A 16365-nucleotide genomic window follows, 5' to 3' on the forward strand; every position below is an offset into this window, starting at 1 on the left:
TTGACTTCAGCATTCCACACAAAACAGATGTCTGAAGGGATACAAGCAGTATAACATTCAAAATAAACCTAAATCAAGTACATCTTTACCTGCCTCAAGGGTAACCTCTTCATTGAAGTCAAGCTGGCTTTCTCTTCAGAGATGCAAGAGTCTATTCTAATGCTCTGTAGCTTGGATTAGAGTATCATACATTTTCTTCCAATGGGCAGTCATCACTCGAGTGCATATGGTTATTCAGAACTATCAAAGATGGAATGTCCTGAAATTTTTGCCGATTTCTACCTTCATGTCCTCCAACATGGTAGAGATCAATTTCTGTTTTTCTGGAAAATAAACAAAAACCTCTAGTGTTGATTGAACTACTTCCAGAGAAAGAAAATAGGCCCGAGATGTTTTTAATCCATATTTTTCTTGTCCCCACAAAGCATGGGATTATCAGTTGAAAAGATATCTTGATGACCTGAACTAGTTTCTTAAAATGGCATGGTCTAATCTCACTTAGTTCCTTCCCCCCCATTCACCCCTTCCCTACTCACGCTTGGTACATTCCATTTTGGAACTTATTTAGAATGTTGGTTTCTTTGGTCTGTGGTGAACAGATGAGGATGGAGACGTACCAAAATGATGTCTGAATACACTCAGACACTTACCTTTGCTGTAGCGCTGTTGGGTCCATGTACTTTGTTATTAAGTTCATCTGAAACTACACCTCAGAGTCATTTGCTTTGGTCCTCCAATGAAACTTGAACTATGTTGAGAGTCGTCGGATATAGGGGATCCAATCCAGCCATCCAATGAGGACGAGGAATTGGATAACTGACTTCTAAGTCAGTAATTAGATTTGTGTATATGACTCTCAAAGCTACACTATACAGGTACAGAATTATTACTGCTAAACCAAATATCCTGAAGAAGTTTAGGCATGCAAGGATCATACAAACAAGTAATGCGGTTAAAGCTATACAAAATAGTAACATTAGTACCTGTTGACTAGAGACCTCTCTATTTGAATTCTCATCCTTTATTTAAACTATCGAAATGTGCAATCAATTCTTGGAGACTAGTCATGGAGAGACTGAAACAGGATTTATAAATAGTTAAATTTATCAGTATTTAGGAAGTAAAATACACCAATATCAGGCATTAAAAGTACAAGATCATCAAATTGAGCTCTTTGCGCCATCAATTACCAAAGTTCTAGAAGGAAAGTCAAAAAAAGGATGTGGACCTAGTCAAATCAAAGATTCTCTCACATTGGGGGGAAAAAAGTCCAGGAATAGAACACACCTCGTATGCACCAGCCAGGAGAGTCCGCCAGCCCGAAAGTTGTCTCAGTCTGATAGGAAGTAATCCTAATAGGAAAGGCGGCAAAAAGAATGTGTCCCAATCATCAATCCAATGGATATTATATTTCCACAATTCCAGGGTGGCAACTCCTAGGTTACCTCGTCAGATCGAACCACTCAGTCCACTGGTCAGTTCTTATAGGATGCATATCATGAGACATAAAGACACATTTTACGCAAATAAAGGTGATTTAGGTTACGTAAATGATCAGATCGTTCGTTAGAGGGGGACCTTTAAACAAAGATCCTTTAACAAGACACATGAACACGTTTGAAAGGGCGTTTTCCCTGGCATATGTTCCTGGTGTAACAATAATTTTATCCAATGGTCTTTGTAAGCCTATGGGAACTCATGAAACAGGATACAGTTGCAATACATTTGATATATTGAGATATTCTCCCATGGAGACAGTCGAGCAAGAGGAATTAAAAAATATGCAGAGTAAACAAACAGGCCTATTTGAATTTAAGCTAATATAAGCAATAATTGAACATTCAAATATTCATTTTCTTTTTGAATTATGACATTTAGATATGATTTGTGGTGTAAGTATGTGCTTAAGTAAGTTTGTCTTTTTCAAATGACATGTAACTATAATGTTTTACTGCATTTTTAAATACTAACATGTAACTTTCTTACAAATTCTCAAATTTATTTTGTTTTAGGCACATTACATTAGTATATATTAAGATTATTCTGTGAAAGTTTCAGTGAAATCAGAATTAGCATTCACTTGTAATACCATTTCTTTTTCTCGGTTGGTGCACACTTTAACATGAGCAAAAATAGTAAAAAGCAACTCTTCAATAATCATTTATAGTCATTTAATTTACATTTTGTTCTGTTAAATCTTCACATATATCATTAACCACAGAAAACTATTTATTATTACTTCCACACGTGTCATTATTTTCACATTTCTATTTCACATTAAAAGTGTGATAGAATTTTAGTAAGCATTCATCTATGTTATTCAAATGAGCAACGTCACGTCTAATCTACTCTCTTCTGCATGCCTTTGCAATGCTGTAACTAAGTTTCTTTTATAAACCATATCTCAAAGTACTTCAAAATAAATTAGCATCAATTGTGCACGTTTGTCGTTTTCTTTCAAAAGGTATCAACCTTGGTTTTATGTATCAAGTAAGGATTAATCAGTAATTTTAATCCAGGTTTTTCTTGTCCCCAAAAAGAATGGGATCATCAGTTGAAATTAGATCTTTATGAACCATATTAGTTTCTTATAATGGCATTGTCTTCTCTCACTCAGTTCCTTCCCTCAATATACCCTTTCCCTACTCACTCTTGCAACATTCCATTTTGGAGATTATTTAGAATGTTGGCTTCTCTGGTCCTACCAGATGAGACTGGAGACGTACATAGATGGTCTCTGAATAAACTCAAACACTTTTCTTCCGTGTGTCACCTTACTTTAGGCAAGGGAGTTTGTAAAGATGGAATTTAGGAATACCCACTTCTGCTTTCTCCATTACATGTACCATACCCACAGATGGTTAAAAACACTGTTCTTAAATTCACCTTCAGGTGAAGGAGGAATTCTTCTTCACGGTATGGGCTTATGTGGAGCTCTGGGAGTACTAGGTCTCTGTCACAAAACACCTTGAATACCTTGACGTGTAAAAACGGGCTGAGGGTACCAAACATTGGCCTGCTTAGTATATTGCCCCAAACACTTAAAGCACAAGTGTAAGTTTATTGACCTTGCAATGTTTTAGCCAATAGAAAAAAATCACTGTCGTGAAAAAAGGCAAAGCCTTCAACTGTAGCTGGCTAGTTGAAAGAAATGAAACACTGGGCTGATGTAGAAGTAGGGATTACATATAAGACTAGTAGACTTACAGGAGAGTACAGAACAGCGAAAAACTGGGATTTGTGATAGCTTACCAACTTCAACCTGACTTTCCCTCCCAAGACTTACCGCATGATGTTGTAATATCGATTCGGGGTGCATGACTGGGGGGCAGCATCAAGTCAATCAATCCACTATGGAAAGCATGGCAGAAAAGTATTCATGTAGGGAACGTAAAGGATCAGTGGCTTAAACAGTTTGATGGGTTTAGTTCCAGTGGTTTGTATGTTATTATGCATCTATCCCTTTTCCTCATGTTTCTGAACTGTACTGTTGATACAGCAATAGCCAATACTGTGGTGATATGTAAATGACGTGAGAGATGGTATGACATAACTTAGAAGTTGACTATCAATATAACAATTTGGTCTATGTTGTGTAAATGAAAAACCAATAAAACAGATTTAAAAAACATATTTCTGGATGCATAGGTTTGCAAGATGGTAATGAGGTACATATCCTTAGGAGACACTGTTCTCCTGGTCTAGTCAAGGGATTTGTGCTTTTCCCACCTACCTTAAATCTTCAGACCCTTTTGAACATTAGGTGACCCTCCAATTTCAAGTTGATAAGTTTTGCATTTTACAATTATGGTTCACCGAACTTATGCTCCTCCTGTAGAAAAAAACTTTCTGATGCTGCTTCAGGTTCTGGAGGCTGATTTTTCACCTCCCTCTCCCATTGCCAAACTTGAGAACAGGTTTGTGAACAGTTAGCATATGAACATTTGGCCATATTTGAGGAATTATACAAGAAGTGAAACAAATATAACCTGTTAATATTTTGTAGTGGAGCTTAGTGGGAAATGTGAACCTTTGAAAGTCTTTCTTCTCTGGGATGGATTCTGACTCTTATTTCTTATTTGGCTGGTAGAGAGATTAAAATAGATTCCTGTGAGAATTACATGCCAGCTATTGCGGCTTTCTAAATGACTAGCCTGGCACTTTTTACTTTGTGGAATTAGATGGCGAATCATTTGGTTGGCGGCCTGCTTCATCTGTTTATTAAGGATCCTGCTCCACAATGGGAGCTGAATCTTATGATGGCCTATCTCATACACTAACCAATTGAACCTATGGCCATCTATAATATTCTTCTATTGACCTGAAAGGTGTCTTTCTTGGTGATCATCACCTTTACCAAAATAATACGTGAGCCTCTGTTTTAGTTGCCTTTAATGCATTCTCTGAGTGGTGTGTCTGTCTTTTGTGTCGAATTTACAAAATTGATGGCCTTAGTTATATTCTTTTATGCTGAGGCTGAAAACCCCGAGCCCTGAATGACCTGGGTTGCCTGTAGCTGCACTTCTGATGACATCTGTAGAGTTTCTGTTATCTCATCATGTGAGCTAATTGGCACAAATGCCTGACATCATAGCTGCAATCCAGCCCCAAAAACAGGTATATTGGTGAACATTTGTGTGGATTTTTCTGAACCACTATCCTTTCTAGACTCCATAAATAAATAAAAATTTCCCAGCTTAGTTTTCAATTTTATTTCCTCAAAGCCTAATACCAGAAAGTTCTTTCCAATCTTAAAGAAAATACAGGCTTACATAATTTATTTTTAACCATGTGTTCCTTATTCTCCTCTAAATGGTCTTAATGTGAAGGACATTCTCCAATTTGCTCACCTGTTCCTTTTACAGTCGTTTCAATGAAGAGCAGCTCTATTGAGAGGAATACATTCATTGGCCTGTTGGACTGGTTCTGCATGCTCCAGCTGGGGTTGAAGAACGGCCTGAGGCTCTCAATTCTGAGCATCTGCCAGACTCTCTAGCACCACCAATATTTGCTAGATCGTTAGAGCAAAACATCTGCTGAAATATTAGGATGCAAAGTAAAGTTAAATACTAGGTAACCAAAAGCCTGAGATATGTGAATTTCGCAGGTGTGGTCTCCAGAAAAGGGAAAGCATCTGCTGTTATTCTTGAAGGTCTGTTGATCTGGATTTTTCTGGTTCCAGAAGGATTTTTGGTTTAAGTTCACAAGGCTAACACCAAAGAAATTGGCTTTGCCTGTTGCTGGTAGAAAATGCTTGATAAAATAACAAAACAGCACAAATAGTTAGCATTTTAATTTAGGTGAATACATAAGTGTTAACATGTGGCAGAAGAACATTTTAACTGAGGGGTTGGCTAACTTTAGCTTTAACTTTCAAGCCCATGATTTAACTCTGCATGATTGAGTCAAAAGTCAAAGTCAAAAGCCAGCTTTATTCGATTAGTTAAAATCATAAAAGCAACAATACAGTACAATTTATAAAAACAGTTGTTAAAAAGTTATTTTACATATCATATAATTCATATGGTTAAAACTGTTTAAAAATCAGTCAAAGTGCTATGTAAATCCAGTCAATAATTTAGATGTTAAAACAAAAACAGTACATTCGCAATGTAATCATAAGAAGAGTAGTTAATTTAAGAAATATTAGCTAAATCTGCAATGTAATGAGGGCGCCCTTCCATGTCCTTCGGGGATAGCTTCCTGGTTTTGTGCGCATAGCTGCGACCAGAAAGCTAGCAACCCCGAAGATTATCTTGGTACTCCCTAGTAACTGCAGATGAAGAAACGCTGGGCGCACCTGAGTAAAGCCTGCTTCCCTTAAAATAGGGACCAGGTATAGTTTTCTACTCTTGTTGAAATGCTCACAAAACATTACAAAGTGTAAAATGGACTGCTCTGAAAAATTATCGCAGCTACAGGGTATTGACTCATCTGGCACCCCCCATACAGGGAAGACTCCCAGAGAGTACTGGATGATGTTGAACCTAAATCTAACAAGAAGGTGTCGATGGTATGGACGGCTTACAATTGTTAGATAAGGTTCAATCGACGGTGTGGTCAGGAGGAGAAAATTTGCTCTTGCTCTGGGTTTAATCAACTCCTCACTCTCCCGCTTTAACGCTGCCCTCCTCAGGAAATTTTCCTTAATCCATTTCACGTCCCCCTTGCAGATTGTATTAGGGTGGCTAAAAAGGTTCGGGCCTACCAAGACTTTCCAGGGCGCCCTTCACATAAGCTAACCACGGGATCTTTAAAGCATTATCCAACACCATACAATCCCTAAGAATAATGTGGTTAAGCCTAATTTCATTATTTAGCCAGATTTTAGCCCAACATACCAATGGTTCCAAGAGAAGCTGATCAGTAATGAAGCCCAGGCCTAACTCTGTGTGTAGGGAAAAAACTTAGTAGTGATCTTAGAAACTGATTTTCCACAATCTGCAAATCACCGGTTGAATAGTAACCCCACAGCGCTGCGCCATAGGTGGCTATGGAAAGGCATTTTGTTTTGTACACTTTCAGTAGTGCCTCCATTGGACGTGAGCCTAGTCGCTTTGCAAAGCTTAGCAAGGCTGAGGTTGAGCGGGTTACGGCAAGTGACTTAGCGCGCACCTGCGGTTTCCATGAGCCCTTCTCCTCAAAGATCACACCCAGGTAAGTGAAGACCTGTACCCTTGAGACCCCCACACCACAACAACTAAAACTTTTTAGTTTTTTTGGCCTTTGCCGCCTCCCGGCCACCATAACATGAGATTTTTTATTATTGACCACGAGGTCGAGTTTCGCCATAAAATCACCAAATGCATCCAGAAGCTTTTGTAGCCCCACTCCCGTACGAGCGAGGAGGACCGCATCGTCTGCGTATAGCAGAACAGGCACTGCGGCCCCTCCCACGTACGGGATGTCAAGTGTGGACCCCTCCAGTGCTTTATCCAAAGAGTTGATGTATAAGGTGAATAAGAGTGGGGCTAAAATGCAGCCTTGCCTCACTCCTCTTCTGGATTTAAAGGGTCTGGTGGTATTGCCATCCTGGGTTATTCTAATGGAAGCTGATAAGTCTTCATGAAGGGCCGCCAAAAAATCTATAATAGGAGGATCAAACCCTATCCCAGCTAAAATGGCCCATAACTTGGTCCTATTGACCAAGTCAAAGGCTGAAGAAAGGTCCATAAATGCAAGGTATATATGACCCTCTTTTGCCACAGTATATTTGCTAACCAGTATATGTAAATTCAGGCACTGATCAATTGTGCCCCGTTTCTCACGGAAACCATACTGGAGTTCCGAGAGCACCCCCTTCTCTTTAGTAATGTTGCTCAGTCTAGTCAAGATAACTCTGCCGAGAATCTTGACAGCGGAGTCAATTAACGATATCGGCCTGTAACAGGACGGATCGTTTCTTGGCCCCTTCTTTTATATTGGGACAATAGTTGAGGTGGCCCAGGATTCAGGGAACCCCGCTGTAACCATTGCATTAAAAACGTTAGTAAGTATTTTGGCCCAAAGGAGTGGACTCGAGCTGTATAAGTCTGCCGGAACACCGTCGGGTCCTGGAGCCTTGTGTTTGGTCATCTCAACTATTGCCTTGTTGACCTCCACTTCATTGAAAACAACAGGGGGGGCTTCTGTCGTGGGCTGATGGAACCTACTGGGTGCTGGGAGCATATCACTCTTGTAGATCTTACTAAAATGATCAACCCATTGATCTTCAGAGATTACACAGTCCATGACAGTATTGGTTGATGTAGAAAAATAAGGATGGTTAATGACCATCCAAAATTTGGAGCTATCCTTCAAGGTATTGGTCGATATTAGACTATCCCAAGCCTCACTTTTAATAGACTTTTTCCGCTTTTCAATCGCCTGTCTATATTTCTTCCTAAGCCCAACCACAAGGTCTTTATTTCTTGGCTGTTGTTTTAGGGCTTGAAGTAAATCCTTGTGTCCTTGAGCATTCTTTATCAAACCATCTTGGGGTGGAGAGATCAACCTGCTTCTTAGTGCAAGTTAATTCCTTATTAATGTTAAAACAAATAGTGGAAAAAGAACTAATAATGGCACTACCCTCAGATGTACTATCCATACAAATTGACATGTCGTCTTGGGAGTTCTGTACAAGGTTATTCATAAAAGAATCCGGCACCACTTTTGCCCATTTTAGTCTGCGGCCCTGGTCCTTAGGGACAAGGGTATCACTGCGACCCCCCAGACGCTCAACCTGGGGGGTGACGCTGTTGAGGCCCATGTTCAGGAGCAGGACCACTGGGTTGTGATCGCTAAAGGGGGAGGGAATCACTTCGTAAGATACCACCATGTCGATTAACCCTGGTGTGATAAAGATATAGTCGATGACCGTGCTAGCATCTCTGCCAACAAAGGTTGGTGTTCTTACGTCCTCCCATGACCCGTGTGCCTCGTACAAGTTTTGGTTTGCTAATAAGTTCTCCAAATCCGCCCCCTGTGGAGTGTGCTCAAAATGAGTACTGAGAGCTCCTGGTGGGCCCAATAGGTCCTTATTCTGACATCCCCAATTACACGGATGAACATTAAAATCTCCCAATAACAGGGTTTCGAATAAAGCAGATTGCTGTGACTTATATGTTATTAAAAAAGAAGTTAGGGAACTCAAATGTGAACAGCTTCTATCTCTATCAGGTGCGTTATAGAAGTTGATTATCAAGATTAAGGGGGAATTTGGTCTTGCCCACTCTATACCTAGTATATTATCAGATGAAAACGCTATTTTCCGTGCAGAACCCCGCAATTTTAAGGAAATAAATATATACAGGCCCCCCTTGTGTCTGCCCCCCTTGTGTCTGCCACCCTCCCCAGGGGTGGCTTTATTAGAAAAGCTCCGAAACCCATCCATGAAAAAATCCCCACTGGAATCCCAAGTTTCCTGGAAACCCAGGATATCATATTGTGTGATTAGATTTAACCATCTTTCATCAGAGACTTTCTTTTTTAGCCCAGCAATGTTCCAGCTCATTGCAGTGACATGGCGACCACTAGCTACTGTAGTGACAACCCGAGATGGTGAAACAGTGGGTGGTTGTCAATCATTTGTATCTAGCATAGAAGTGTTTAGAAGAGGATGGAACCTATTGCTGAGTGTGATCCCTGGCCCATGACTGGGGGTATGCTCTACTTCGGATGCTATTACTAGAGCACTATTTGGCCTTACCCGCAATAATGCCTGCTGGGTTTGATAGGATACATGAGTCTTCACTCCCTGTCTCTCCACACTGCCTAAGGGGACTGGGGCATAAGGGAAGTTTGTTTTGGGTTGAAGGTAGGAGGGGGGAGGATAAAAGTACCCTAATGGGAGTGGTCTGATGCCTCCACTCCCTGGGTCAGAACCATCCCAAAGTAGGGAATCTGCAATGTTGGGTGTATCAAAGTTAACAATCACGCAATCTCCAGCAATGCATTTAGGCCTCCGCCCCACCCATTCTACCCTTCGTGCCGCTATAATATGTTTACCCACATCCAGACTGCCACTGCTGAACTGGCCACACCATCTCCTAGTTCTATTTAGCAAATCTAAATCGGATTCCCTCTGTTGTGGTTTAATGCGCGGAATCCCTGTTAGGATGACAACTAGGCTTGCTGCCTCCGGGGGGAGATCCACTGGGCGGCTCAGTCTATTACTGGGCTTACTGGAGGGGTGCACCTGTGGTCTAGGGGTAGGTAACGTATCTGCCCTCCCCATCTCCTCGACCCCTACTAAATGTGTCCCCCGTGCTAAATCAATATTTTTATCAAGTGACAAGGATGCAGGTAAATGTTGCGAGCTGTGCACTTCCATTTGTGAACTCGATAAAGCCGCAGTTGATGTTATAACCCTCGCCTCATGTTCACATGCCACTCTGCTTCTAGTGTGGGGCTGACAGCGTGGGCAATGTATATTAGGCTCCGTGAGATATTTGTCAATCCTTTCACATTTTTTCATAATGTTATCTACACATGATTTGAGAGTGTCCACAATGTCTTTGGCCAAATTCACAAGTAAAGGTTCCAAACGGGATTCGATTAAGCCCTCCACTACCTCAACCAAATTGTCCTGGAGGCCCTGGAATGTCTGTTTATCCGCTTTAGCGCCATGTACTTCATGTGACTTCTTCCCTCGTAAGTTTTTAGCCTTATGTCGCGTGTTTACAGTAGAAACCACATGTACAATATCGCTATCCAGGGCATGTGGAGGGGTAATGGCCCTGGGAGCAGGGGAGGCAGTAGAAGTCGCGACTTCTATAATGGGTTCCAGGGGGATGTGTGTAACATGCTCAGGAACCACTGTGTCTATTAAATTCCTCCTCTCTGTATCCGAGCGGTCAAGGCCCAGTTCTTTTTCCGCACTAGCAATTTCATCGTTTAATGCCCCTACTGCAGATGTCAGGTATGAAATAATGGTCTCTGATTTCTTGGGGACTTTAGCCTTCTTACCTTCACCACCAATCGTTGTTAGCTTGCGTTTTCCCATTGCGAGGGGCAGAGTCTCTGGCCCTGCCCTGCTTCCTCCTGCCAACGACTGCCAAAGACTGTCCCGCCCTTGTCCCGGGCTTCTCCCGGACGCTCCCGCGCACGACTCGCGGGGCGAATGGGGGTATCAGCCTTTTACAGGCGCCTCCGGGCGCTCTTAGCACGTCACGGGCGCGCTGCCGCCCCAGGGGCTGCTGGGGAGTGTGGTCCGCTCGACCGGGCTGCCTCCCGGCGTCCTGCTGCTGCCGCCGTTCCCCTCACGGCTTTGGCCCGCTGGCGTGGCAAAGGTAGGTTTTTGGTGTTCCCCCCTGGGCTCCCGGGGTGTCAGCCTTTTACAGGCGCCTCCGGGCGCTCTTAGCACGTCACGGGCGCGCTGCCGCCCCAGGGGCTGCTGGGGAGTGTGGTCCGCTCGACCGGGCTGCCTCCCGGCGTCCTGCTGCTGCCGCCGTTCCCCTCACGGCTCTGGCCCGCTGGCGTGGCAAAGGTAGGTTTTTGGTGTTCCCCCCTGGGCTCCCGGGGTGTCAGCCTTTTACAGGCGCCTCCGGGCGCTCTTAGCACATCACGGGCGCGCTGCCGCCCCAGGGGCTGCTGGGGAGTGTGGTCCGCTCGACCGGGCTGCCTCCCGGCGTCCTGCTGCTGCCGCCGTTCCCCTCACGGCTCTGGCCCGCTGGCGTGGCAAAGGTAGGTTTTTGGTGTTGATTGAGTCATGTGCATGTAGCCATGCAGTCCAAATCTTCGAGCTGTTCACAGTGATCAAGGCAGGCACATAAAATACCCCCTGAATCTTACAAACTGAGCTTCAGCTACTTCATAAATTAATAAATAACATCTCTAGTTTGTTTTGGATTAACTACCTGGTGCCAGTGGCATCATGTAGTCTAAAATCCCTGCTGAGCCATCTCAAAATGTGTTCTCATGTGGAAAGTCCAATTCATATACAGTCAACTCTTAGGGTGATTGGGTTTTTGGAACCTTTTGGGTTCATTCCTCTATTCATGCATGTGCGCGATGTTGCCTCATATTTTGCTTATTCCTTGTCTCCTTGTCTATCTGCTGGAAAATACCATATGTGAGGATCCTCTAATGTCATTGTTCACTTAGGGAAAAAGTATATATAGGAAGCGAGAGATAAAATGTATAAACATTTTCCAAAGCAGATAGTGTTCAGTTTCAATGGAAATAAATTCAAAACCTGAAAACATAGCTTTAGTTTTTTTTTTTAAAGTCTTCAAAACGAGCAACCAATGTACAGTTCTCACCTCAATATGATGTGCCAACTCCTGCCATCAGATTGGGTAAAATAACATCACTCAAATATGTATCCCAAAGGTCCTCAAGAATGTATCCATTGAGTAAAGGGAAGAGATTCCTGGTATTATATGGTACGGAGAAGAGTGGGGATAGGGAGAAGAAGAGGGTAACAACTTCTCAAAATAATGTCCACGACCCCAGACGCGTCACAGGTTGCCAAAGTTTGGTCTTATACAAGGATGGTCTGTTTGTGCTGCTAAATGGCACTGCTGTTTTGGAGAGTATTAATCAATTATGTGCCTCATACACATTAACCACCAAGGTAATTATTAAGTTTAATGCATTGACAGAGGCTTCCAGACTTCTTTTATGGCAATGATGATCTCCTTAGTAAACAGGAAATACCACGGACCACAGGAGAAGTAACAGTATCCTGCAGGACCAAAAACCAAACACATGAACATACGTAATCGACAAGGAGTGCTAATTAGAGAACTATACATGAGGAGTTGAAAGAGGGAAAACAAAGCTAACATGAATGAAGCAACTGGCTGGGTGTGAACCCAACCAAACACACACAAAGAAGGGGGCGAGGTTACATTCCTACCCGACCTCCCCAGTCACAATCTATATCACACGTAAAGGAGGTAGGAATGTGTCGTCTGGTAGTGGCACCTGCTCAGTGAGTAAAAACTGCCCTCATTCACAAATTTGTGACATGCTTCATCATCGGGCTTGCTAACAACCCAGATGTTGGTCTGTGCAGGGGTGTCCGCAAGCCCAAAGATGAAGCATGTCACAAATTTGTGATTGAGGGCAGTTTTCACTCACTGAGCATTTTCCACTACCGGAAGACACATTCCCACCTCTTTTTCGTGTGATATGGGTTCAAACCTAAGCAGTGAATGACAGCCTTACAACCATGATGTAGCTTGAAAACTCTGTTCCTTCCTGCTGACTCTTTATCCATTGACATGGAAGTAACAGCACAGTACTTAGCTCTGTGTAGTCCTGCTGCACCAGTGTGCTTCCATCCTCTATAAGCCCATTGTCCAGAGTTTCTATAGCCTTTTAATATGTACACTGTTTTCTCATAAATGTGACCTGGCTTTTCTGATCTGTTGATCATTTGGAGGCATGTGGGAGATGGGCATGATCTTTGACAACATCAAGGTTGTTTGCAGAATGAGATGACCTGCATCACTTTCAAACTTGACATAATACCTGCTGTCACTTTCAGTTTCAAAACGTTTACACATACATGTCAGCAAATCAATTTGAGTGAAAATTGAAACTTTAACAGCATTTGATCCAGATCGCTTAGCACATGGATTCTTCAAACTCTTCCATATCGAACGCTTGTCTCTCTTGTATAATGTTTTTAATGACCGCACCAAATTATTTTTCCCCTATCCCTGGAAGACTCACAATAGTTTGTTATGCGCAGGGGGGGGGGGGGAGAGTGGGTGGGTGGGTTAAAGATTCACAATGTTGCTTTAATTACAAACCAGTCTCACTTTTGAACTCTGAATAAAAACTTCATAGCTAAAATGTGAATGGAAACATTGCAGTGAGTAGTTACAAAACTGGTAACTACTGATGTAGAACTATCCCGTTTTATCCACTGCAAATATGGCAGTAACAGCATACGCAAGCTAATGAACATCATCCGACTCTATAATACCCATCATTCACCACTTTTTCTGCTTAACTGGAATGCTCAGAGGACATTTGATAGCATTAACTGGAATAATCTAGTTACAATTTTGCAAACATAGAACATTGGAAATACTTTGTGATGCGCTTCAAGCCATCTACTAAGGCTTAATCTCAGTCATCGCTACCTTCAACCTGGTTTAGAAGTGTCACGAGAAGCCCTTGATGACAATATAGGCCCTTGTTACACAGTTAACCATTATGTATTCTGTTCCTCAGTGTGTGTGTGTGTGTGCGTGTGTGTGTATATATGTGTGTATACATATATATGTGTGCATATATATGTGTGTGTATATATGTGTATATATATATATATATATATATATATATATATAATATATATATATATATATATAATATATATATATATATATATATACATTCAGGCGAAGGAGGAGGCCAAAAAAATATTCCAGATTAGAGGATATTCCCACAACATATTAAATGTTGCTGAGGAGAAATCCATGAAAATCCGGAGAGAGGAACTTCTGGTAGTCAAACCTGTGCGAAAACAAGATGAGATCCCCAGAATGATTACAACTTTTAATGTAAAGTCAGGAAAGATCATGAATATTGTTCAAAAAAATTGGCATATCCTGGGCACCGATGTAATAATGAAGAAAGTCCTTCCAGAGCGACCAGTGATAACTTACAAACGTAGCCAATCACTGGCGGACCATCTTGTACATAGCCACTTCACGTCCAAGAAAAAACCTGTGCAACTCTCCACTACAAAAGGATTTTTCCCATGTCGAGGCTGCAAGGCCTGTAAAAACAGCAAAACAACTAAAACGTACCCAGGTAGAACTGATGAAGATGAGCCAGAGATCAATTAAAAAATTGCTTAATTGTAACTCTGACTACACAATTTATTTCCTCCTCTGCCCATGCGGTAAACGCTATATAGGTAGTACCATCAAACCTACAAAAATGCGAATCCTTGAACACATGCGAGCAATTGCGAATAAAGATAAGTCTTACCCTGTGGCAAGACATTTCGCAGAGCTCCACCAAAGCGACAGGGACCTGCTCAGCTTTTATTGTATAGATCAGGTGGAGCGCACGGAAAGAGGAGGTGATAGGGTGAAAGCACTCCGGACCTTGGAGTCAAAATACATCATCGGTCTGAAAACAATGGTTCCCTGGGGACTTAACAATAATGAAGAGATGTGGGTACATCTGTAGATCTGTAAAAATTCAGTAATAGCGTGGATACATATATATCCTAAAACACATGAGCATAATCCTGTTAGTAGATGTTTGTATACTACAATATTGAGCACTTCAACTATTCCTTGGACTGAAATTGCCCATTCAGGGCTAAATAGAAAACTGTCCTTGTTAGGAGTTAAAGTTATGCCCACTCAGGGCAATAATTAATTTGATCATGGCATGATTTAGGGTAAAAAAAGATCAAATGTAAAATTGAAAATTACCTTTTTCTTAGCCGTGTCGAAGTGCACAACTAACTGGTCTCAAACAAAATGCAGAAATTAACAAATGATTAACCTGTTGCTACAACTGTTTTTTAATTTGCACCCAAGCACTTTATCACACTTAACGCCGTTTGATAAATTTATATTTGTTTGCCTATTTGCACACTAAAAGATGGCCATTGAACTTGTTCCATGAACTACAAACGAACCGTCATCTATGTTGTTGATAGAAATGTGAATGGTGGCTTTAAATGGCGTTTTGTATTTTTGCACTGGTTAATACTGACGAAGCCTGTTGGCGAAACGCGTCTGTTGTGGGGGTTAGGGGCTTGAATTAAAAGAAATCACATCGATATTGCGGTGCTGGTCATTTTCTAGCCTAATTGGAGTGGATTGTGCGACAATATATATGTGTGTATATATATATATATATGTGTGTGTGTGTATATATATGTGTGTGTATATATATATATATATATATATATATATGTGTATATGTGTATATATGACTCAACAACCCGCTCTCAGTCAGAAAACCTGTCCCAACACGCTCGGGTTCTCAGTTAATGGTTTAGTGCGGCTTGAGGTTACGCATTTCACCCGTGCTTTCGGTCATTTTCACAACAATGCCCCATCGCCATTTTCTGTGTTAAATACTTCTCCAAACATTTAAAGAGACTGTGCAAATGTTCTACTCACAATGTGCAGAACAATCAAGTTTTTCAACAACCAGTTGATACTCAAATATCTCCTTGTTATCTTGCCAGTTGATTCATTTTAAATCACACTGTGTTCTTCCAAAGCCCTGAGCTTGAAGAAATGCACAACTAAATAAATGTCATCTGTGTTTACATTTCTCTCTCGGTGTGTGTTTAAATCCTCAGGAGCAGAATCTGAAACTACTTGAATGTTGTCAGTGCTTTAACCTCAATTTGCAGTGTTTTAATTTATTATATTAGCCCTAGATAGCACTGCTGTAGCTCACGGGGTTCGGATTTTAGAATAATCACCTGGCAACTGTGCATTATTGTGACCCTGATTCAGTCCTCTATAAAAGTGCCAAGTGCCTTTGCAATCTTTTCCCATTATTCACTGCCAATCATTAAAGACGTTTTACATCAAGAGCAAGTGCTCTGACTCCCCAAGGTTCTTCACTTCAATTATAACAACCACTCGTAAGGTTAAATATTAGACAACAATGAACATAGTTCCCCCACGCACGTTGTATCGTAAATATATACAGAATAACTATAAAGTGCAAATTTTTTTCCCCAATAACCGAATTCCACTCTCTCCATTTATGATATACTCGCGAATACTTAAGTGCAATCTTTTTGATACTAAGGTGCCACGCACAAAACTCAATTTGACTGTCAATATACAAATTATCGGCCCATCTTATGAGAAAGTGCCTTGTGCCTCTTTTAATGGATAAGTGTCTCAAAGTGCAAGGTGATTGTTGTCCATCTCTTTTGCCCTG

The 16365-nt window shown here is 41.5% G+C and overlaps 1 protein-coding gene across 1 annotated transcript in view; it reads left to right on the plus strand.

The window, feature by feature from the left end:
* The window catches only part of CDYL (chromodomain Y like), a 304671-nt gene that overhangs the window by 204051 nt on the left and 84255 nt on the right, over positions 1–16365 (plus strand). The window lies entirely within an intron of this gene.

This window comes from Lissotriton helveticus, chromosome 4_1 (genome assembly GCF_964261635.1).
Source record: "Lissotriton helveticus chromosome 4_1, aLisHel1.1, whole genome shotgun sequence".
Lineage (NCBI taxonomy): Eukaryota > Metazoa > Chordata > Amphibia > Caudata > Salamandridae > Lissotriton > Lissotriton helveticus.